Source organism: Mustela lutreola, chromosome 6 (genome assembly GCF_030435805.1).
Source record: "Mustela lutreola isolate mMusLut2 chromosome 6, mMusLut2.pri, whole genome shotgun sequence".
Classification (NCBI taxonomy): domain Eukaryota; kingdom Metazoa; phylum Chordata; class Mammalia; order Carnivora; family Mustelidae; genus Mustela; species Mustela lutreola.
In genome coordinates, this window is record NC_081295.1 from 85,796,522 (window position 1) to 85,820,587 (window position 24,066).

Consider the following 24,066-nt stretch of genomic DNA (forward strand, 5'->3'; position numbering starts at 1 on the left):
ATACAAAGTTTTTAAAAAGACAAAACTAGAAACATACTTCATTTAGGGATACATACATAAATATAAAACTAAAAAGGAAATCTAGGGAATTATTATATTAAATTCTGGATAATGTGTCTGGGAAGAGGCGAATGAAATCTTGCAGGGACTCCCACCAATAGGTCCAAATATTAATTGATTTCATTTCCAAGATGAAATCTTAGGGGAGCTTCAGAAGTACTGGCTTTGTTCTGTTTCTAAGCGAGGTGGTGGGTATATAGACACTTGTTTTATTACTAGTCTCTAAACTGTATGTACTTGTTACGTTCAGTAAATACCAATTTGTTTAGAGAAATATGATATACACATAGATTCAGTGTTTTGGAATTCATAAAGCAGGAAGATGATCTAGGAAATGGTACCAATACCTTTTCAGAATACACTGTTGCCCTCAGCCATGACTTGTTTACCTTTTCTGTTTGTTTGTTTATTATTCTGGGCATTTCAACACATAATGTTCTTCTCTTTGTTCATGAACTGAGATATTCTGAAACACCAGCTCTGATTTGATTTTGAGTCTCTCTCTCTACTTCAAATCCACGTCAACCTGTTCATTTATAAAAGCCAAGGGCTTCCACAAAATGATAGCTATCTAAAAATGATATAGAATCTCTAACCATGGAGAAGAGAGCAATAAAAGGTAAGGGCCTTTTAAGTCCCCAAGTACCTTTTCTGTGCATTTTCTAGTGTTGGGGTTTTAATTTAATTTATTATTCAACCCAAACTACACTTAGGCCCAGCTACTTGCCTTCAAGATTTGCAACTTACTTTATATAATTTTAAAACAGGTTGAAAAAAAAAAAAAAGACAATTTCTCATTAGATATATATTGTAGTTTTCAGGGTAATATTATATACTCTCTGAAGAGAGAAAGAGTGAGCAGTACTACCGTCATGCCAAAACATTTCCACCTTGATAATGACGTGGAGTACGTAATCTTACATGTATCTTCTATACCATGATGTATTTACTTTCCAAAGCTGGGCATGCCTGACTTGAGCCCTCATCTTCTACTGCTTCACTGCTTTGCTCTCTGCGGATGAGGAAGTCATCCATAGATTTAAAAAAGGGGGGGGGGAGAAGAGGAAGGAGAAAGGAAGAGAGGATGGATTTCTGGTGATGAATCCCTTGACTGTCAAGCTTAACTCCAAACAACAAGCAAACACACTAGTGAAATAGCCTCAAAGGACAGTTTCCTGGCAGAGAAGGAAGGGGCTCAAAAAGAAGTTCCCCAGGACTTGGAAAGACAAGGAAGGACTATATTTGGAGGCCAAGTCATGATACCTCTATCTCATGGAAAAGGGAAAGTATTGGGTGATTTGGAAGGTGGAACTTAAGGAAGTGGCGCAAGGTGTATGGCAAATAGAACTGAGACATAAAATAATACTGTAGATAGAGCTTAGGCTGCAGGAACAGCCCCCATTCTCCCTTTCCACAGTGCACATTTACTTATGTATTTATATTTTGTGCACCCTATGTGTTCAGTGACGATTAGAAAAATGGTTTTACTCATTCTATCAGCCAAGGGCCCAAGTGACAGAGGCTTTGTAGCCATATGAATTTCCTCAGTTATAGCAGCAATGAGAAGAAAGCAAGCCAGGTCCTGATTCTTAAGACTCATCCCCCAAAGTAACACACATCACCTCTCTCACATTCCGGGGCTCGAGGCAAGTCCCAGAGCCTTGCCTAACTTCAAAAAGGGTTCAAGAGTGGGACCCTGCTGTGTGCCCAGAAGAAAGGGGAATGCTTGGTGAATAATATTAACATTTACCACAAACATTAAACCATGATGAAGGAACATTCAATAGAAAGATAAATCTAGTCCATTCATGTGAGGTCTATAAAATATTTCAATACATAAACATGTCAAAATTTATTTATCTAATCTCCTGCTAAGGGATGTTTTGATTGTTATCACTGTTTTCTTTGCGATTACAAACAAAAGAGTCTTGTGTACATGGTAAGGGTTTCTTAAAGGAATACATAAGATATTATACATGTATATATGCGTGAATTACACTCATGGCCATGAGTTACCTTCAATTTTCCTGGCTATTGCCAAATTATTCACCAAAGTGGTTGTAAAAATACATTCTCAACTCATTACTTCACATCCTTACCAACTCTTTGTAATGCCAGACAGATGAGTTTGTTATCTCAGTGTGGTTTCAGTTTTTCATTTTTCTGTTTGAAGACGTTGTAAAGCTCCCCCCCACCCAAGAATCATTCTCCATCTTTCTTCTGTAAACTACCTATCTTTATGTTTTGTCTATTTTTTTTTTTTTACTGTCTTTCTAATTGATTTGTAGGATGCCAATCTTTTGTTGGTTAATGTTTTGAGGTAAAACATTCATCTTTTAAGATTGGTGCCTTTCCCTTTTCTTGTTTATAAATTCTCTCCTACCCTCAATCCATAAAGATATTGTCCTGTATTTTATTCTAAAAGTTCTTAAACTTTGCCTTTCACATGTGGTTCTTTAATCTATTTAGGATTTATTTTTGGTATACCGTGCATGACAGAGAAAATCTACTTTCATCTTTTATTCTTTTTTTTTTTTTTTTTTTTTTTTTTTTTTAAGATTTTATTTATTTTATTTGACAGACAGAGATTACAAGTAGGCAGAGAGGCAGGCAGAGAGAGAGGAAGGGAAGCAGGCTCCCTGCTGAGCAGAGAGCCCGATGCGGGACTCGATCCCAGGACCCTGAGATCATGACCTGAGCCGAAGGCAGCGGCTTAACCCACTGTGCCACCCAGGCGCCCTTTCATCTTTTATTCTTAAGATGAGCCAATTTTGCCACCACCATTTAATGAACTTGCCCTCATTAACTTATGTTATTTCAGCCACACACAGTTTTCATAGATATTCGTGTCTCTTTTTAAAAATTGTTATGTTTCATTGATGTGCCTAGCCTTGTGCCTTTACCGTGCTGCTTTACTATAATTTTATAGTAATCTTAAAATCTGATAAAGTGAACACCTTTTTTCCCTCGCCTTCCCCTTCTTCTTTTCCTTTTTTCTTCCAAATTGTTTCTGATGCTCTTGGCCCTTCCAGGAAAAATTTTCATTTTATCTATCCTTTTAAATATACTGGCATAAAAATTTTCATAGTATGTCCTCTTTTTCATCCCAAATACTTGTAATTGTAGTTTTTATTTTTTCATCAGTCCTACATAGCTTGTCTCATTTATTAGTGTTTTCAAAGGACTAACTTTTGGCTTTGTTGATTTCTTTTTTTCCTACTTCACTAAATTCTGCTCTTATTTTTAATTTTTTTAAAAGATTTTATTTATTTATTTGACAGAGAGAGATCACAAGTAGGCAGAGAGGCAGGCAGAGAGAGAGGAGGAAGCAGGCTCCCTGCTGAGCAGATAGCCCGATGATGGATGATGATGATGATGATGATGATGATGATGCGGGGCTGGGTCCCAGGACTCTGTGATAATGACCTGAGCCGAAGGTAGCGGCTTAACCCACTGAGCCACCCAGGCGCCCCTTATTTTTATTTTTTAATTAATAATTTTTTGGGCGGGGAGGGGAGAGAGCATGTACATGTATGAGTGGAGGGGAGGGGCACAGGGAGAAGGAGAATAAACTCTGAAGCAGGTTTTACTGCCCAGCACGGAGCCAAACATTCGGCTGGATCCCAAGACCCTGGGATCAAGACCTGAGCCGAAATCAAGAGTCTGCCATTTAACCATTTAACTGACTGAGCCACCCAGGCATCCCTCCTCTTCTTTTTATTATTTCTTCCTTTAATTCCTTTTAAATTACTCTGTTTTGTTTTCTATTTTTTTTAATTAAAGATTTTATTTATTTATTTGACAGACAGAGATCACAAGCAGGCAGAGAGGCAGGCAAAGAGAGGGGGAAGCAGGCTCCCCGTTGAGCAGAGAGCCTAATGCGGGACTCGATCCCAGGACCCTGAGATCATGACCTGAGCCAAAGGCAGAGGCTTAACCCACTGAGCCACCCAGGTGCTCCTGTTTTCTAACTATTTAAAGTGAAACTCATTAACTCATTAATATTTCTTCTTTTTATACATCAAAACTTCTTTATTCACACTTAACCAATTTATTTTGGTTATAAAAAATATATTTGGTTATATAAAAACCATTACTGTTTTTTATATCCTCCTTTCTTCTTGGTTCAACTTCCTTCTTTCTAAGATACATCCATCAGTATTCAGCAAAGTCTCTGTTTGAAAGTGCATTTTGCCACCACTCTTGAAAAATAGGTTAACTGATATGGAACTCCTGGTTAAAAGCTGTTTTTCTTCAGCACTTTGATGATATTATTCCATAGTCTCCTGGTTCTACTGTTAAGTCTGCTAAAGTCTCCTATCCCTCTAACTTGTAATTGTTTTTTGCCTACAGTTAATTTTAAGGGTTTTTTTTCTTTGTTTTTCGTGGGTTTTGATGTTGTTGTTGTTTTGGTTTTGGTGTTTCTCAATTTTACTCAGTTGTACCTAGAACCAGACTGAATTTATCCTTCTCAGGACCGAATATGAGCATCTGTGACTCTTATCAAGTCTGGAAAATTCTGGTCATTATTTCTCTGAATACTGATTCTCCTTCCTTTTCTTTCCTTTTTTTTTTTTTTTTTTTCCTTCTAGAATTCCTACCGGACCTCTGTGGAACTTTTCATTCTGTCTTCCACATTTCTTAACCTTCTTTTCATTTTTCTCTCTGTACCTCTTTTTGAAGTATTCTAGTCAATTTCTTTTTTTTTTTAGATCATTTATTTACAAACAGAGATAGAAAACATATTTATATTAAGTGAATACAAAAATGATTTACTTGAGGTTCACATTTAATAGCCAAAAGTCTAAAACTATAAACCTTGTCTTACATGGTCAAACCAGTACCTGGCTCTAATAACACTTTGATTTGTATCATTATCTTCCATGATTTCATTTTCCACATTATGGTATGTTTGTTAGATGTGACTTTGAGTAGACTTTCCCTCAGACTCTATATTTTACTTTACTTTTTCAATGATAATTAAATTTACCTGGGCAATTTCTTAATTCAAATTATTATTTATGTTCAGTCCTCTTTAAGCATGTCTAATCTGTTCATACTGTCCACTGAGTCACTGAAATTTTACTATTAAACAAAAACTACACAGTATTGAAAGACAAATGAACTAGAGCTATGTGTGTCAACCAAGGTCGGTCCCACAAAGAAAACTGGTTAAGAAGAGAGGAAGTGAGGAGAAAACACAGAGTATGATTCCACTTCTGTCATTTAGTGATACATGCTTGTGTGGTGAGATCAGAAAGGAAACCTGGGGAATGGTGAACACTGAAAATCGGGGGGGGGGGGTGTCACTGTGGGAGGGGCGCACACAGATGTAGGTTTGGTAGTATTTTCTTCAGCAAAGCGGTCAGCATATACCAGTGCTCTTACTCCCCAAATTTCACATATATGTCCTTTATGTTCTTTTGCACGTATGGAATTTTGTGGGTTTTTTTTTTCAAGTTTCACACATTTTAACACTGTTTTTATGAAAATATAGAATGACAGAAAGCCTCCAAAAGGGTAAAACCTTTTATGATTATTTTGAACACTGATATCTTCTGTAGCATCTGCTAGGTTTTTATCAGTTGTCTTTGAGGAGTTTTCCTGATTTTGTCAATCTCCACCTATGCAACCTTACTGCCTCACAGTTTTATCCTAGATATCTGATTTTTGACTAGTGGTTGATTAGTGTAGCAGCATTGGAGATGATCACAAAATCATTACTAGTATGGTTTCAAGTTCTCTGGAAAACAAGGCTGGGATAAGTGCTAAGAATTCCTTTTCTAGAGACACATTTATAAATGGGTTTATTCAAGAAGATTCAGTCTCTAAAATTTTCTCTAAGTAAAACTATCCTAGAAATATTACCCTCTGATTCTCTGGAAACTGAGGTGGTCTAACACATATGCTACATTAAAGAATTGTGCCTTGTTAACAAAGAATCCTGTATCTGTGGGCTGGAGGATAAAATATCACTTTGATTTTGACATAATTATTCATTAGTGTTTATTAATCGAAGTCTGGATATACAAAGTGTGCCCAGCACAGACACACACATCTTAACATACACAGAGGGATGATTGTATCAGTAAAATCGACCCCAAGTCCCAAATTTCCTTTTGAGAAATAGTTTTGCTAGAACTCTACTGGCAACTTGATAAGCAACTGTATCTACCTAATAAGGTACAAAATCAGAAGATTATCACTTTCTTTAGTTCTCATTCCAATTTTCTGATAATGAGTCAAATTAATAGTATAATGACCAAGTCATACCAACTATTGCAAAAAAGAATGGGGACCTAGGCACAAACCCACTGGATAATGACCTCTTATAAACAACCAGGATGACCCCAACATTCCAGCACTGTGCCAATTCTTAATACCCAGACCAGTATGTCCATCTGACCTAACATGATCACTGGAGATTTAGAATGTGAGTTTCGTTAGGGCAGGAGTGTTCCTTTTTTTCACTGCTCTAGTCCCAACTGCCAAGAGACAGTGCTTAACATATAGTAGGTGTTAGCTAAATATCTGCTGAATGAATGAATCAGAGTGAGAAAAAAGGATGCTTATGTAGGCTGTGGCACTTTCGCCTTAACACAGTTCCTTCCCAGAAGCTAGAAAACCTAAAAATTACTGAATAAGGCAGGAAAAAGAAAATGCTTTCTCAGTGAAAGTTTTCTTAGAAAAGTAAAGTATGATCAATGTCTGGGTCTTGACCTAAACCTTAAAAAGGAAACAAATATGCCCAGTGCAGAAGAGCGGCTGTGTGAGCATCACATGTACCCTGGGCCCTCTCAGCTTCTCCTTCCCTAAAAGTGTATCACAAAGCTTGGTCACTCATGGTAGACAAAACATTTTCTGATGGAGAAACTGTTTTGGGGAGGGGAGGAATATCTGTAACAGTGTGGCTTTTAAAGAACAGAAAAGCTCTTTTTATGCCTGCGGGGAGAGCTCTCTGCCTTAGTTACACTACAGGAGTTCTTCCAGAAGAGGTTTGTCCTAAAAGTCACTGCTGAGCTTACTAACACATATAGACCATTTTTCCCATCTCAGCAGGAAAGAATTCTCTTATTAACTCTTCCTAGAAACGCAAACCTCAGCCTGCCTAGCTGAATCGTCTAATAATTACACAATGGTTTGAATAAGTTTTGTGGTTTCTTTTACTGGAAAAATTTAGGGAGTGATTGTGACTGCGAAGCACAGAAGGTGCCATTACTGTTTTTCTTCTTTGTAGGAGCCAAGCCACTCCCCAACTGAATGTTCATTACAGTCTTTCAAATGTGTCTGATAAATTTATTAAAAACGCCATCTGGAAGGGACTTGGCTTTGCGCTATATTTCCAGTCTTCCAGCTTCCTCTCTTGTCCCCATGGAATTTCTGCCCCAATTTGAGTCACTTTGTTTACAAAACCATACTGCCCAAATCCAGCATCTTGTGTCTGTCTCTTTCTGGTTTCCCTTTGCTGTCCTTCGACTACATACCTATTACAATAGCCTGTGCTATAAGCAAAAAGCAAAGGGGAACAGCCTGGGCAGAAATTACTTTCCCCCTCCGTGCACATAGCAATTCTGCTCAGACAAATTTAATTTGCTGCCTCTGAATGCAAAAGTTGCATGTTGACAAAGTGTCTATATTCTGCAAGTGTATGTGTGTTGGGATGATTCAGACTGTGGGGAACTGCAGAAAAAGTGATCTGAGAACAATTTTACTGTCCTCTGTTTGTACGTTGCACCAGGGTTGGCCAACAGCTTGCCAGTAAATTTAATTCGGGAGTAATAAATTTTTTAAAAGGCAGTATTACTTCACTAGGACATGACCTGAGGGCCACCTGTACCAGCTCTATTTAAAGATAAGACTGACATGTTATTCAACTGTCTCCAGAGATCACCTTTGAGAGGTGGGGGGGAGAGCCTACTTGAAGCAGATTTTTAAAAATGAAATAACACTTAGCACTTGCAGAGGACCATCATCTTCATAAATTGTACCGGTGTTAGGCTTCATTCACTGCTTCCCTGGCTGTTCCTTTTCTTAGAGTACACTGTTTCATGCAGACCAGTACTCAATGGCCTTGGTATAGATTCTTCTCTATGCCAAGATGTTCACAAACAACTTCTTTCAAAAAGCCTCTTAAGGCTGTTAAAGGCTATTAGCTTAAGATCACACCTAGATATTACATAATTATACCTTTTTTTTTTTTTTTAAAGAGAGAGTGCATGGAGCAAGTAGGGGGCAGGGAGGGGGGAGGGAGAGGAAGAGAGAGACTCCCACACAGGCTCCATGCCCTGAGTGAAACCTGAAGCCTGATCTCAGGATGCTGAGATCAGGACCTGAGCCACGCAGGCACCCATAAGCTATACTTTTTTTTTTTTTCTTTTTTTTTTTTTTTAAAAAGGGGACTCACCTTAGGCGCCTATCCCTAGGCCTATATAGGAACTTACTGCTGACCATGCAAACTTCCAACAGAACCACAATCCAACCTTCGGTCAAATTATTCAGGAAGAAAATACCCACAGCTGTTATGTCTTAACAGCTGTAAAAGAACAATAGCTAATTAGAGCACAAGCCCATCATTCTTGGAAGCTATCAGAAAGCTACCAAAATGTATTCTACAACACTGGAGCTAAGATACATTAATTCCTAGTTTTATCTATTGGGTTAAAAAAAATCACTTTTCAATCATATGTACATAACATTGCTGAAGAAAAACCATTGATTATGTAGGATGTGCAACTTGTAAACTCCTTCCCCAAATTTCCCCCAGTTCTCACCTCCATGAGGGCTGCTTCCTAATATAATTCCGAGGGATTCAGATGCAAGTACCTCTCTGCACCCACTTGGGAGCCTGGGAAGAAAGCCATTTGAATGCTGTTGTCCCCTCCCCGCTCCCCCCAACCCCCACTCCTCTCATCCCAACTCCTCTGTGCCTCTTTTCCTTTTCTCTTTGCTTTTCACTCTTATCTGTTTTAGGAAGTATGGATCTCCACGCTCTCTCTCGTCATTTCTGTTCTAGCTCCACTTCTGAGACTATCAAGGCCGCCCAAATCATGTGACTATATAGGCTTTGACAGTCCTGCTGGGCTCCATTTAGCCAGTGAAAGGAGGTGAAAGGAAGTTTTCCAAACTTCAAATGTGCCACCCCCCTGGCCCCTTCCCCAAACACATGCAAACTTTACAAGGCCAGTTGCAAACACTTTAGAGGGAACAGCAGCTTTCTGAAAGATGAAGGTGAGAAATCAGAGGTGGTTATCCCCAGGGCCAAGGTGAGGTGGGTGAGGCCAGTGGATCTCAAAGGCACAAGTTCACTAGGATCAGTGCATTCTCTCCTCACACTGGAGCCTTTTAAGGATAGCATGGTCCAGAACTAACTGTTTAAGAGGTTTACTCTCTTATGTGAGGCTCGAACGCTGGAGGTTTTTAGCTGTGAAAATCTTCAATTCCAAAAGACCTAAAAGAATCAAGCATCAGATGTTTAACAGCAGTAACCACTGCAGTGTATCAAAGAGGGATTCACTCTGTAGGTGAGGCCTTAAAATTTAGGACAAAGGCACTTCCAGGTATAAGAAAAAAGATATCCCAAAACATTCAACTATGTGTTTGAACTAATAGGCAATATCTCTTTGAGGTGATTTTTTTTTTCTTTTCTCTGGACATAATCTATCACAGAAAGAGACTACATCTGCCCCCTACATCAGGACAAGTTATTCAAGCTGATACGGGGGATGGGGAGATAAGGGATGGGGGTTTGAGGACGGATGGGTTGGTGGTGGGATTCCAAACATAAAAAAAGAGTCACTGAAACGAGTTTTGTGATTTTTGGAAACTCTCAAAAATTTTACAAAGTTATAACATAAAAGGCATTTTTTTTTGTTCCATGGGTAGTGTAAGTTTTACATGGATTTTTCCTCATATACTAAAAGATGCTGAAATCAACAGAATTATTTTTGTTCCATGCTACTGATTGAAAGTTTTATCAAGTCATGAGGAGTCTGTGACTCAAGAGGCGAGATGTTACCGCAGACTGGGGGAGTGTTCCTCATTCACGCTGGGCACAGAACAAAGGATATGCAAACAGTTGTTTTAAAGCCCCACAAAAGAAGGAGCAGTTTGCTCAATGCTTTTTTGTAAGAAAGTTTTTTTTTTTTTTTTAAACTATTCCTTTAATAAAGCAGTAGCTTTCCTTTTTATTATAAGCTGAAGAATGCATCTGGTTCAAACTTTAACAGTATACAGTCGGAGTGATTCTGGGATCATGCATAACTCTTGAGTCTTTAGATCTTGAATGATATTTCTTTAAAATGCATTAATAACTACACAATTTGAGTTTTTACTAAAAGTAGTGTTGGTAGTGAGGTGTCCCAAACTATATGTGGAGCCCTGTACATTGTATGGAAAATGTCCTGATCGGATCTGTGACAAGTATGCAATTCTGCTTTGGCAGAATTTTCCTGCTACACCTTTTGGAGGCAGAGAGAAAAAGATTGGAGAGAAGGCCAAATTCTCACTTGTTTTCGCTCCCACAAACCATTCTGGAATGAGTTGTGTGAGAAGAATCTGCAAGAATCTCAAGGGAGCAAGACTGGAATTTAGAAGAAACAGATGGGTAAAGGTGAGTCTCAACTTCTGAATACTGGGCTTTCAGAATCGGAGCCTCTGTAATCAAACTACACAGGATGCCTAAGGGGAAATCTTGCCTACTGGGCACTCTCCCAGTTTTAGCCTGAGGGATCAGCCCAGGGCTGTGAGGAGGCTGAACGGTCCCCATGGGGGGAGTGAAGGTGATGTCTTCTGAGGGCTGAAGTTGGGGTCTCTGAGAGAATCTGGCTACCCGGCTTCAAAGACTGACAATCAGAGTCTTCCAGGTGACCTGGGACAACTCTATTCATACCTCTAAGTAAAGTAGTTATCACACAAAAAAGCCTCAGCAAAATATACAATGTACACCACCTTCTGGAGGTCAAAGTTAATCTAGACTGAGGAAACAGAATCATGTTATATTTTCCAGTAGACTTACAATGTGTGATGAAAAAAATTCTTGTCTAAAATACAATAAAAGTAATTTAAGAAGAGGGTTTTGCTAGGATTTTCGATTATTCTTTTAATGGTTTATACTTAGTGCTTTGGGAAATGAAAAATGGGGGCAAGTATTTTAAAATAAACTTTATTAGGCATATTGTCAAACCTGTCTATTAAGCAGCATCTGACGTCTGAGTGCTAGCTCTCTTCAAACCATATCTACACACTTGAATTCTGAGTGGAATAATGGCTGCCCACCTCTGCCCACCTTCTGCTCTGGCATCCACAGGCCAGGCCCTGCACTGCAACACAGGCACCCAAAGAATTACCCCTCAGTTCTGTAAAAATGGCTTCTGAGGCCATCTCGCAGAGGGTCTGTAACTGCCCTGGGATGTGGTTGCTTTAGTTAGAACGAGAATAATCCCTTCTTCTCTCTACCTTATGGGTATTGACCGAATTAATCAGATGCTTACAAAAGCACCTTGAGATTTTTGGAGATACACAAGACCCAGGATTGGTACTTTCTTAACCATGAAAAAACCAGGTTTCTGCCCATGAGGAAGGGGTCAACGGGACCAGTGTTTTAGAACTCTGGGTATCACACAAGAGGGGAGACTTTTATTCCATGAGCCACTCTATAATTGTAAAAGAACAGGGGCCAAAGGAAGGAAGAACAATAGCAATCTACTGACCTACAAAAACTATTAGCACCTGCTAGTGTAATATGCAGCTGGCAGCTACAGAATAACCAAGAAAGCAGTTCCTTCCGGTCGATATCTGCTGGGGACAGCAATTTCTGACCTACTGAATCGGATCAAGATCATCTGAGTCATTAGACCAAAGAAGCCTCTGTGTGCTAAATGTACGGTGGCTAGGGGGTCTCTTGTCATTAAACGAAGGGGTCTGCCTACAGCCTGCCTTCTAGGAGGGTCACTGCTTTGAGGTTTCATGAGCTATCACAATAAAGTGAGCAAATCAAAACACATTAAAAATACCAAAGACACAAATGGGCTTATAATTTGTCAGTGAGGTGGATGGTGGTAAATGCCACGTGGCTGCCACACTCTTCTTGGGGGAAGGCAGGAGTATAACGAGGAGAGAGGGGAGGGAGAGGGAGAGGAAAGCTTCCCTATAGTATATAGATGGTCTTCAAATGTTCATAATTTCCTTAGGGTGTACTCGTTGCCAGGTTGACAGATGTTGCTGGAAAAACCTGCACTATTCTGAAGAAAGGCTAACCTTTCAAGAGTGGGAGCGGGGGAGGAAGGCAGCCCACGCCTTCGGTGAAGAGATGACATTAAACCGGACAGCGAGCTACCCTGAGCACGCTGGATCTTTGAAAGGCTGTGTGATAACACTGCCAAAGAGAACTGTCCTGGGAGAAATCTCATTTCACCATAGCTTTCCCTGCCATGAGTTTAAATTAGTTTTTAAAACTAAATATTAGAATGCCCTAGACAAGTAACTGATTATTAATTATTGCTTTTTTAAACTGCCATGACTCTGAGCCGTAACATTCCCCTAAGAGAAGTCATGGATCCGCCATCTTACACTGTCTCCTAAGCATCTGTCCACTTTCTTTTTCATTCTTTCTTCCTGGCTGTACTTTATGCATGAAGAGAAATGGGCTCTTCAAAGCAAACTGCCAATGATCTTAACACAGACTTCCCAATGGGTACAAACTTACATGCCCCTTCTGCTTGCTTGGCTCTTGACATTTCCTAAAGAGAGCCGCCCAACAGAAGATCAAGTCTGCTGAGCATCAATTTATGGGACAAAATGGTACTTTTGCAAAGCCCTAATCCTCGACCGCCAGATAAGAGGAAGAAAGCACGTGAAGGCTTGCCTGTTTAAGATCCTGAGCCCATCATTAAGCACAGTGGAATCAGCATCTGAAATGGGAAAAGCTAGGCCTGGGAAGGAGAGGGGAAAGCCCAGCGGAGTAAGACCTCCCTTTTCAACACACACTGCCTGTGTCCTCTTCCTGAGGAGGGCTGCAGCTCCTTTTTATCTCCAACATGGTTTTCTTGCATTCCCAACTCTGAACCTCCCTCTCAAAAATCCACATGCTCTTGCTCATTAATGTGGCCATTAGTCATTTCTTCCTGTGCCCTTGGCTACACCCAATGTTTTTTTCTCAGCTCTGATTAAGGAGCAAGTCACCTAATGTCTTCTCATGGAAGGCAGATTAACCAACCTATCCATTTAAAGATTAACAGTAATGTGCCATAAGGAAAATTATACCTCTAGCATGAAAATCTGCAATTGGGGAACCATTTTACAGGATCACATTCATTTATATCAATTATCTTGTTTATCAAAGACAATGAAAACCAAACTGGTAGTAAAAAGGTACAGAGTGCACAGTGAGGAATAATTAGGTCTTACCCTCCCGGAAGCCGATAGCCATTTACCACTTCACTTTGGGAGGTGATGTTTACAGTGTCTGTTTTATAACTCTCTTCACATTAACTTTCAAATGTCAAAAGCAGGCAGTTAATTGTTTATTATACAAAATGTCACAAATGTAAAATACTGGGGCATAAAATTATTATAACCGATCTACCACAAGAAATCCTGCCTTTTAGATTTTATAGCTTGTTTGTCAGTCTCTGGATCTCAATTTAACTGCTATTATATGGACTGCGTGTGCCGGGTAGCTGCTGTCTGACAAATAACGTTCTCTGCATGCCCTGTGTCCTCAGCCAAATGAGAAATAAAAATAGCATGATATGAGAATTACTCTTACAGTTGAAAATGATATGTGCTAGGAAGAATGGCGGATGTCGGAATGGTGAGGTCCCATGTTCTGACTTCATTCCGGCTGAGAACAAGATTCAGAGAATTGCGATACAGTTACAGAAGTGGCTTGAGCTCACAGGAGTGAGTGTGCAACTGCCCATATTCTCTAAAGCCACTGAGCCCAGACACCATTACTCTGTGTCTGCCCCAGAAGCTCTCCATCATGGAATATGCACCAGCATGAGAATTTCTTCTGTATCGCCTACTAAATTTGCAGAGACCAAAGCCCCTCCCTCTGCTACCCACAATTCTAATCTTGCCAAAGCCATTCCTTCTGGTAATCTCTTCATCTTTAGGCTCAAAGAACCCGTTTTTTTTCTCTAGAGTCGTAAGAATCAGACAGTTGGGAAGGAGAAGATGAAAGAAGGAAGGAAGAAGGAATAAAATAAAGCAGTGTATTTCTATGGAGAAGGAAAAGAGAGTCCAGTAAATGAGTTGGGATTTGGATGGAAGTGAGACCAATAGAGAATCTCCTTTATAGAGAATCTCCTTTATAATCTATTAGGTACAATTTATACAAAAAGATTTTTGTGGCTAAGATTTAGTAAAATGGGTGAATGTATGATAATAGTTACTAGCTGACCATGGAACTCCTGTTTATAGCCATCCATGCATATGATGGAAAAGAAACCACTTTGCTTCCATAGTAGATTAAACCTGTCTGGTATCACTGAGGTCGTGAATACCTATGAATTTGGCTAATCTACACAACCAGTGAAATACTGGTAAGAAACCCATAGCTCATCAAATCACCAAAGTTATACTTAGAAAAGAACCTTGAGAATCACTCAGTTCAAGGAATAAATAATTTATATCTTATTACATATTGATCCAGGAAACAGAAAAAGAGGCAAAGCTACTCAAGTCATTTTGATATAACTTTGGTTGTAAAATGACTTAGAGACGGGTCAAGGAAAGAAACCGATAGGCCCATTTTATTTAAAAAATTAGGTGTAGGGGCACCTGGCTCACTCAGTTGGAAGAGCATGTGACTCTTTATCTCAGGGTCAGGAGTCTGAGTCCTATGTTGGGTACAGAGATTAATAAACAAACCAACTAAAATTAAAAAAAAAAAAAGAAAAGGAAAAATAATTGTAAAGATTTTAAAATAAATATTAGTCAACACCAAATCCAATAATTAGTTAGAAGATACATCCTGTCCAAGCAGCAGTTATCTTAAGAATGCAGGTATGGGACATCATCAGAGCATCTACAATTTCAGTGGATTAAAGAAAAAAACCCTCTGAGGGATTCTGAGCAAAGGGGTGTTCCAAGAGGATTACTTTGGCTGAAGTGTGAGAGCAAAGAGAAGGACAAGAGAAGATGCTGGCAGAGCCACAAGCAGACAGATTACATAACAGTCAGGGAGATGGTAGTGGCTCACCAGGATTGAGAGAAATGCAAATTGAACAATAGGGGACTGCATCATGGCTATCAGAAGGGCAAAGAGTAGAAGAGCCACCTTACGCAGGAGTACAGGCATGGAGAGGCAAGTTGCTCTTATGCACTCCTGGTGGGAACGTGAACTGGCAGCAGTTGAGCAGGAAGGCAATCTGCACTATGAAGCAAAATGGATGTGTGCTTTAGTCCTCCAGGATCATATTTCTGAGGACAGGTCCCAGAGAAATCCTCATGCGGATGCAAAGGGGGATAGATACAAGAACATTCATCATGGCAGCACTGTTTTTGAGAGCAGGAATCTGGAGGCACCTATGTGAATGAAACAGGTGAGATAGTAGCGATACCTGCCTTACAAGACTGTGGTGACAGTTAGATGATTTTATAACGATTTAGAATAGCGTGTGGCAAGCAGTAAGGACTATGTAAATTGGTTAATATGTTTATAATTATGATGATGGAATACTAAGGCACACTGAGAAGCAATGATGTATAGGTTTCAAAAACATAATATTGCTTGAGAAAAGTATGAAAAAGAGTAAGATTTATAGCATAAAGGCATTTTTGAAAATTAAAACATACAAAACCTGCCGACATTACAGATTTTAAAAATATATGTGCATATTAAGGAAACTCACTATAACCAAACATATAACCAAACACACTAGAGATGATGTCGTGGAGGAGAACAGAAGCAGGGTTCAAAGCAAAGAGGAAACATACATAAAAAAGAAGGCCTTGCTTGGATCACTGAGGATGATGTATTAATGACCTGAGGTATATGATTAACACAATTACCTACACCCAAAGGATGCTTATTTAAAAACAAAACAAAGCAAAAAACAACAGATCATTAGTTTTTTTCATTTTATAGCTGAGAACTCTGAGCCTCAGAAAAATGGTGTCTTATTTATTAGATAGCAAATCAGCAGCAAAGTGGGAACCAGAATCTGGGCTAATCTTCTGGTCGTCAGAATGCAACATATCATTCTGTCCATCCATCCATTCAGTAAACAGTTACTGAGTATTGGGATTCCAGGTTCTAGGAACACAGCAGTGAACAAAACAGACACAGTGCCTTCTATCATCAAACGAAGTAAATAAAATGTATAGTTACAAATGAAACTATGAACTTTCAAAGGGGGAAAAAAATCCTGATCTATTAGCATCATAGAAAGAAACTTTACCTAAGCTGGGGGGTAGGGGTCTGACAAAATTTTTCTTCAGAAGTGACACTGAAGCTGAAATTTAAAGGATCAATAGGAGGTTACCTAGATAAAGGGGGTGGGCTATAATGGGGTGAGGGTAAGGGACATTCCAGAGAGAATGGTGTACAAGGTCCCTGGGTCAGAGAATGTACTGGGCCTCCTGGGAATGGGAAGAAGGCTTGTGGCCGAATAGCAGAAGATGAGATGGGAACTGGTACCAGGCCAAGAGGTACGCAGGCAGCAGATTACGCAGGCTTTTCCAAGCCATAGTAAAGACTGCGGACTTTCTCTTAAGAGCCATGGAAAGGGTCTGAGCGGTTCTGAGCAAAGGAGCATTCCACAGGAGTATGGAGAACAATGGGGAGGGCTGGAAAGGATGTGGGGCCCCGCTGAGCTGACAGGCAACCAACAGGGCAGGAGAGAAGCTGGGGGCTTGCACGAGGACAGCAGCAGCGGCAAGAAGGGAGTACATGTGACATGTGGAATCCAGTATCACTGTAAGTTATTTCTCTCATATAAAGATACCTCTGATGATATATATTTTAGTGTGCTTCCACAGCTCACTGAGGTTTTACTGGAGTGTGCTTCCAATTTTTTATAACCAGCAACTATGGAACATTCATCAAAGGATCACTGGAAACAAGGATGATAATGCTCCCGGGGCAACTGGCTCCTCGGTTTTGAACAAGGAAGGAAGGAAATGGGGCTGTAAGCCCTTTCCTGTTATTTGCCGCCAAAGACCATTTCTCTGTCATCCCGCTTCTGTGGCCAGGAGTAGGATGGCAGCCTCCGGGTCAGGATGGGGGGCACGGGGACCGTGTCCCACAGCCATGAAAGCTGCCTGCGATGCCCACGGTGCCCCACTCAGAACCCCATCAATTCATATTTAATATCTTACAGAATCATCTCCTGAAGACTCTAATTGGAACATCTAACACCTTCTGCACTTTCGCATCTCACTTGAGTCCCTCGCTTTTACACTCCAGTTTATTGCCATTTTAGTTGATTTCATCACAGCTTCATGGAAAACAACTTCACCAACGACCATTTCCTGTCATAAGGAGGGCAGAATTGAAGTAATCCCCTGTTTCAGTGCTAGGTGGTTTTTATGATAATTTTACCACAGATAAATGTTGTGATTTTAAGTACATTTCTCTCCTGTAGCACAGTACTAGTTCCTGACTTTAAAAAGGTAAGTACCATATGCAGCTATAAAAGAAACACACCCGTCTTCACAATATTAACGAGCCAATAAATTCAAAAAGATTGCTACGTCCTGGGCTGGCTCACCTACCAGGCACCCGCTATCATACAATCTCTTAATTTTACTCGAATCAGTGACACACCCAAGCCCTGTTACATTGAATTACGAGGCAGGAAAAAGGCCGTCAGGTTTAGAGGCCTCCCCGCAAAACGTCTTACACAGCCGCCTGCTCTTCAGCCTCCAGATCCCAATGATCTCATTTGATTCACAAAAGCACAGCCCTCGGGTGGCTATTTTAATGAATAAGGAATACTGTAGGGCCACAAAGGCTGTTGGAATCTTTCCTTCCAGTCCCCTCTTCTCATTTTCAGACATCTTCTTTGAGATAAAATTGACACACAATAAATTTCACATATTTGAAATGTATAATTTGATGAGTTGAACACATGTGAACACACACATGAAACTATTAGCATTATCGGGATAACAAACCTTTCCAACATCCTCAAAAATTTCCTCACGCCCTTCTGTAATTTCTCCTCTAGCCCCAAAGTACTGTGAATCTGCTTTCTGTTACTATGGGACTTTGTTTGATCCAGAATTTGTTTACAAACGGAATCACACAGTACACGCTTTTTTGTTTGGTGATCTTTCATCTCAAGGACTCTTGATTTACTCAACAGAACCATCAGGTGAATCCCTATACTTCACCATAAAATTCCCCTACCTAGCCCAGAAGTAAGATTTATTTTAATTTCGTGGGTTCTCTTTGGGAGTACGTAGGGTGCTGCAGTGCCTAGAAGGCACTGGTGCTGGCCCTGCCCACTCTGCCTTGTCTCTCCCTCAGGATAGGCAAAGTGGAAATAGCTTTCTTTGAAAAAAATAAAAAATAAAAAAAAAATAATTCTTCTGATTATAAAAGTAACACATATTCACTGAAGAAAATATGTAAATGCAGAAAATTTTAAAAATTTAAAATTACCTACAGTCTCACCATTCAGAAAACCTCTGTTAACATTCTAATGTTCTTCCTTACTTTTAATGAACTGTTAGAGACTGAATTGTGTGCCCCCATCTCCATGTTCATATGTCGAAGTGGCAATCCCCAACAACTTAGAATGCGACTGAATTTGGAGATAGGGCCTTTAAAGAGATAATTAAGTTTAAATGAGATCATAAGGATAGGGACCTTAATCCAATAGGATCGATGTCCTTATAGGAAGGGGAGGAGACACCCGGGATGCCAATGCATTCTGAAAAAGCAGCTTGAGAACACAAGGAGAAGACAGCTACCTGCAGGCCAAGAAGAGAGGCCTCAGGGGAAACCTAACCTGCTAGACACCCTATCTTGGACTTCTAACCTCTACAACTGTGAGAAAATAAATTTCTGTTGTCTAAGATTCTCACTCTGTTTTTTTTTTTTTTATGGCAGCCCTAGAAAATTAATACATACACATATAAAAATACATATATATCTTTAATCTTAAAATGCTGGCATCAATCTAGCTATAAAAATGGTATCCTATTTCTATTTTACATTATATTATGAGCATTTCTCTATGTTATAAATGGTTACATAGAAATGCTGATTTGTGAATGTGCCAGAATTTATTTCACTATGCCCCTATTGTTGGACTTTCATAGTCCTTCCCCTTTTTTGGTTATCATAAATAACACTGCATTGTACATACACGTAAAAGAAATGCTCTACCTGAATATTTCCTTAGGATAAATTACTGAAAATAGAAGTATTAGATCAAAGGGTATTTTTAAGATACGTCATTTATTGCCAAATTGCCTTCTAGAAAACTTACACATTTCTCAGCAATATGTGACACTGCCCATTTTGTGACAGCCTCACCCATACTAAGTATTTTCATTTAAAACATCTTTGCCAATAGGAATTTAAAATGAAACTTGACAAGCTGATTTTCAAGTTCACTGGAAAAGAAAATCTGAAAGAATAGCCTAGAAAATTTAGAAAAAGAAAAGCTGTGAATGCAGATTTGCAATAGTAGGCAGCAAAATAGATTATAAAGTTGTAGTTCCTTAAATGATGTGTCATAGAATCTGGAATAGATAAGGAGATCCATGGTATCTGCTATTTTAATATCAATGAGGGAAAGGATGAAATAATCAATAAAGGATTTTACAACAATTGGTGACGTATTTTAGAAATAAAGTATGTGGTCCCTCAGACCAAATAGGATAAAATTTAAGTGGATTAAAGAGCTAAATACTAAAAAAACACACACAAAAGTAAGAAAACAACAACCAACCACTGACAACTACAGAGAGGCATATTTTTATATTTTGGACTGAGGAAGAAGTTTTGAAGCAAGTTATGAAATCTAGAAGAAAGAAAAGAAGTGACTGAAAGGTATGACTAAATCAAAATAAGGGGCGCCTGGGTGGCTCAGGAGCCTTTGGCTCAGGTCATGATCTCAGGGTCCTGGGACCCAGCCCCACATTGGGCACCCTGCACTTCAGGGACTGTACTTCTCCCTCTCCCTCTGCCTGCCCCTCCCCCTGCTTGTGTTCTCTCTGTCGAACAAGTAAACAAAATCTTTTAAAAAAATAAATCAAAATAAAAACCTGCAGAAGAACATCATAAAGTTATAATGTAACAGGGTGGGAGAAGAAATTTGCAACATGTATACAAGACAAAGGATGAATATCTATAATCTACAAATTAATAATAAAAAACCACAAGCAATCAAAAAAGCTAAAAAAGAATATGAAGATGTAATTCACAAAATAAGTAGAAATGGCCAATAAACACAGAAAGATACTCAAGTTTAGAAATAACTAGGCTAATGCATGTTTAAAATGGAAATATTTTATTTCACCATGTATTTCTGTTTGTTTTTTGCTGAGAAATGATTGTTGTATTGCTCATGTAAATGAAAAATTTTAAATAAAAACTATCTGCCAATAAAAGAGGCCAAAAAATGGTATCTTGTTTTAATTTGCATTTCTTTGATTATTAGTAAGGCTTTACTCTTTCAAGTTTATTGACAACTATGTTTTTTTCCTTCCTTTTTTAATAAATTGCTGTTCGTGCACATTACCTGTTGGGAATTCATGTTTTTTCTTACTTAATGAAAGCACTTCCTACAATATTAGAGACAATTACTCATCGTCATGAATGTTGCAATTATTTTTTCCCAGTTTGTCAAACACCTTTGAACTCTATTTATGGTTTCTGCCTTTGCTTTTACCCTGAGGAAGGAGCTCCTCACCTTGAGCTCAAATGAATACTTATTAACAGCTCTCTACGGTTCTTTTGGAGTAATATTGTAAAATCTAACTCTGACGAGGAAACTATTTTGGTATACAGTATGCGGAAAAAATCTCAGGTAAGTGTTTCCAATTGCCAACTGTTGCAGCATTTCCTGTATTACCTTCTTTCTCAGCTGATGGGAAATGGCATTTTTATTCTGCACAACAGTCTTACACACACTAAGATCTAATTCAGTTTGCTTAATTTATCTACCAGTTTACTCTTATATTTTTTTTAAAGATTTTTATTTCTTTATTTGATAGACAGAGATCACAAGTAGGCAGAGGCAGGCAGAGAGAAAGGGGGAAGCAGGCTCCCCACTGATCAGAGAGCCCGAGGTGGGGCTCCATCCCAGGACCCTGAGATCATGACCTGAGCTGAAGGCAGAGGCTTAAACCACTGAGCCACCCAGGTGCCCCCAGTTTACTCTTATATTTAATGCCATGCTACTTCAATAGGTAGTAGTTGTCGGTGCCCGAGCGGCTTGTAGCGCATGCGCGGTGATGCTTCTGGGCTCCGCTGGCCCGCTCGTTGCCTGGGCCGCCGCTGCCTCAAGCCCTCGCCGCCGCCCGGTGGCGACAGTGCGGAGCTGCTCCGGCTGGGCCCGCAGGGGGGCCCCAGGCGCTGCAGGACTTTTTCGGTGCCCGAAAGTAAACATGCCATTAAGATGGCGGCTGGAATCGAGCCAGTAGGCGGAACTTAGGATTTTGTATCTATGTGGCTGCGAGTGATTGGTTGTGCAACCTTGGTATATATAGACATGCACAGGCGGGGGAGAGGGAGATCCCAACAGCTACGCAGAAATAAAGCTTGCTTCGCTGAGGTCTCCTGGTCGTTCTTGCTGGCGAGAGCGACAAGTGGTGCCGAAACCCGGGAAACCCGAAACCTACACCGAGGAGTTCTCAGTGAAGGCAACGATCCGGTAAGTGTGCACAAAATTTCAGATAAGAAATTTCCTAAGTATAGGACGAGAAGTGAGAAAGTTCCTAAGTATAGGATGAGAAGTGAGAAAGTTCCTAAGTATAGGACGAGAAGTAAAAGGGTTCCTAGGCATAGGACAAGAAGTAATGGGATCAAAGTTTACTAAGATGGGAGGATTGCTGACGGAGGTGCTTAAGGCTGATGGCACTCCGCTAGACTCTAACCATGAAACGGTTAAAAATGTTATCGAGGAGCAGGTCAGAGAAGCCTCTAAGGCAGGATCTAGCAGAGGGGGAGAAAATTCAGAGGAGAGCTCCTCTGAAGATGAGCTTGGGGAAGCCATGACACACTTAAAATTAAAAGAGGAAGTCCCTAACGAACCTTTAAAGGGAAAGACATACAAAGAAGCTGGGAAAAAATATGACTCCCTAGCGCCCTCTGTCAGAGAGCTACTAGTAGTGCTCCTAGTGCTCCAAAGATTTTCAGACACTCCCCTAAATATTATTTCTGATAGTCAATACGTGGTAAATGCAACAAAAAATATTGAAACAGCCATCCTCTCCTTAAGTGATTCACCTATTCCATGGATCTTAAGGCAACTACAAGAGGTTGTGCAACTGCGCACTGCACCATTTTTTATAGATCACATCAGAGCCCATATGAGCCTACCAGGACTATTATCCGAGGGCAATGCTCTAGCAGACCACAATAGTCGTTTCCAACTTATTTGCCCTACCTTAGAACAGGTGAAGCTTTTCCATAGCAAATGGCATGTGAATTCTAATACCTTAAGATATAGATTCCATATCACCAAAGAACAGGCAAGAGATATAGTAAGGACCTGTGGGAATTGTGCCACATTACTCCCTCAGCCTTCCTTAGGGGTAAATCCCAAAGGCCTTCAAGCTAATCACCTATGGCAAATGGATGTCACACATGTACCTGAATTCGGGCAACAAAAGTACGTATATATATATCAGTGGACACTTATTCGGGTATCATAATGGCTACTCCCCTCACAGGGGAGAATTCAAAACAAGTCATCACACACTGCCTACGATGCTTCACAGATTGGGGTATCCCAAAACAAAGACAGACAATGGACCTGCATATACATCAAAATCTATCCATCAATTCCTAAGTCAATTTGGTATAGTCCATACTACAGGTATACCTTACAATCCACAAGGTCAAGGAATAATTGAACGCGCCAATGGCACCTTCAAACGATGCTTACAAAAAATAAGAAAAGGGGGAATAGGGGATGACTACAAGTCACCCCGTGATCTTACATCTCTCACTCTTTACATTTTAAATTTTTTGTCCTTGGACCATAATGGTACATCTGCAGCGGAATGGCATGCGGCAGTTACCGAACGCACTCTAGCCCAGGCAAAGTGGAAGGATATACTCACGGGCCAATGGAGAGGCCCTGACCCGGTCCTAAGATGGCACCGAGGTTCTGTTTGTCTTTTTCCACAGGATGCCCAAGTGCCTATCTGGGTCCCAGAGCGACTGATTAGAAGAATCGATCAACATGGCCCGCCCCGTCCTGATGCTCAGCCTGATAGCGATCCTGGCGACACCAGCATCCCTTCAACAGATGCACCAATGGGCAATAGTGAAAGCCTGGCCGTTTCCCATGCCACTCACGAATGAGTCTGCCATCCTCCCTCCTGTATACCTACTTTCATTCCCATGCCCGTTTCTGTAAATCCTAACAATTCACCTGTATTGCTCTCAAGACATAAAAGAGACTTTGGGATCACTGCAGCCATTATTGCGGCTGTAGCAGCCTCCGCAGCTGCAGCAACTGCAGCGGCTGTAGCTCTCACCACATCTGTAACAAGTGGACATTCTCCAGAAACTATTGACGACCGGGTGCATCCAATCACTTTCTGGACTTTGCACAACCTCTGTGGCCTATAATGACCTTTCTATTGCTGCTAATCTGTCGAAAGAGTTAAGCAGATAAGATTGACATAGCTCCATTACGGGATTGGGTATCTGTTGTAAATCCTTATGTTCCGCCATTTTGCATCATTACGTAAACAACAATGTAGGCAACAGTTGGCACTAGTACAAGCTTGCATGGCACTGGAAGCTGGTACATTTCCCCAAATCTGGCTGGCAGCACTAGATCGGTAGTCAATGACGGGTAAGATTGGCTGCAT

General features: G+C 40.2%; 1 protein-coding gene across 1 annotated transcript in view; it reads right to left on the minus strand.

The window, feature by feature from the left end:
* Positions 1 to 24,066, minus strand: part of BTBD9 (BTB domain containing 9) — a 417,303-nt gene that overhangs the window by 101,735 nt on the left and 291,502 nt on the right. The window lies entirely within an intron of this gene.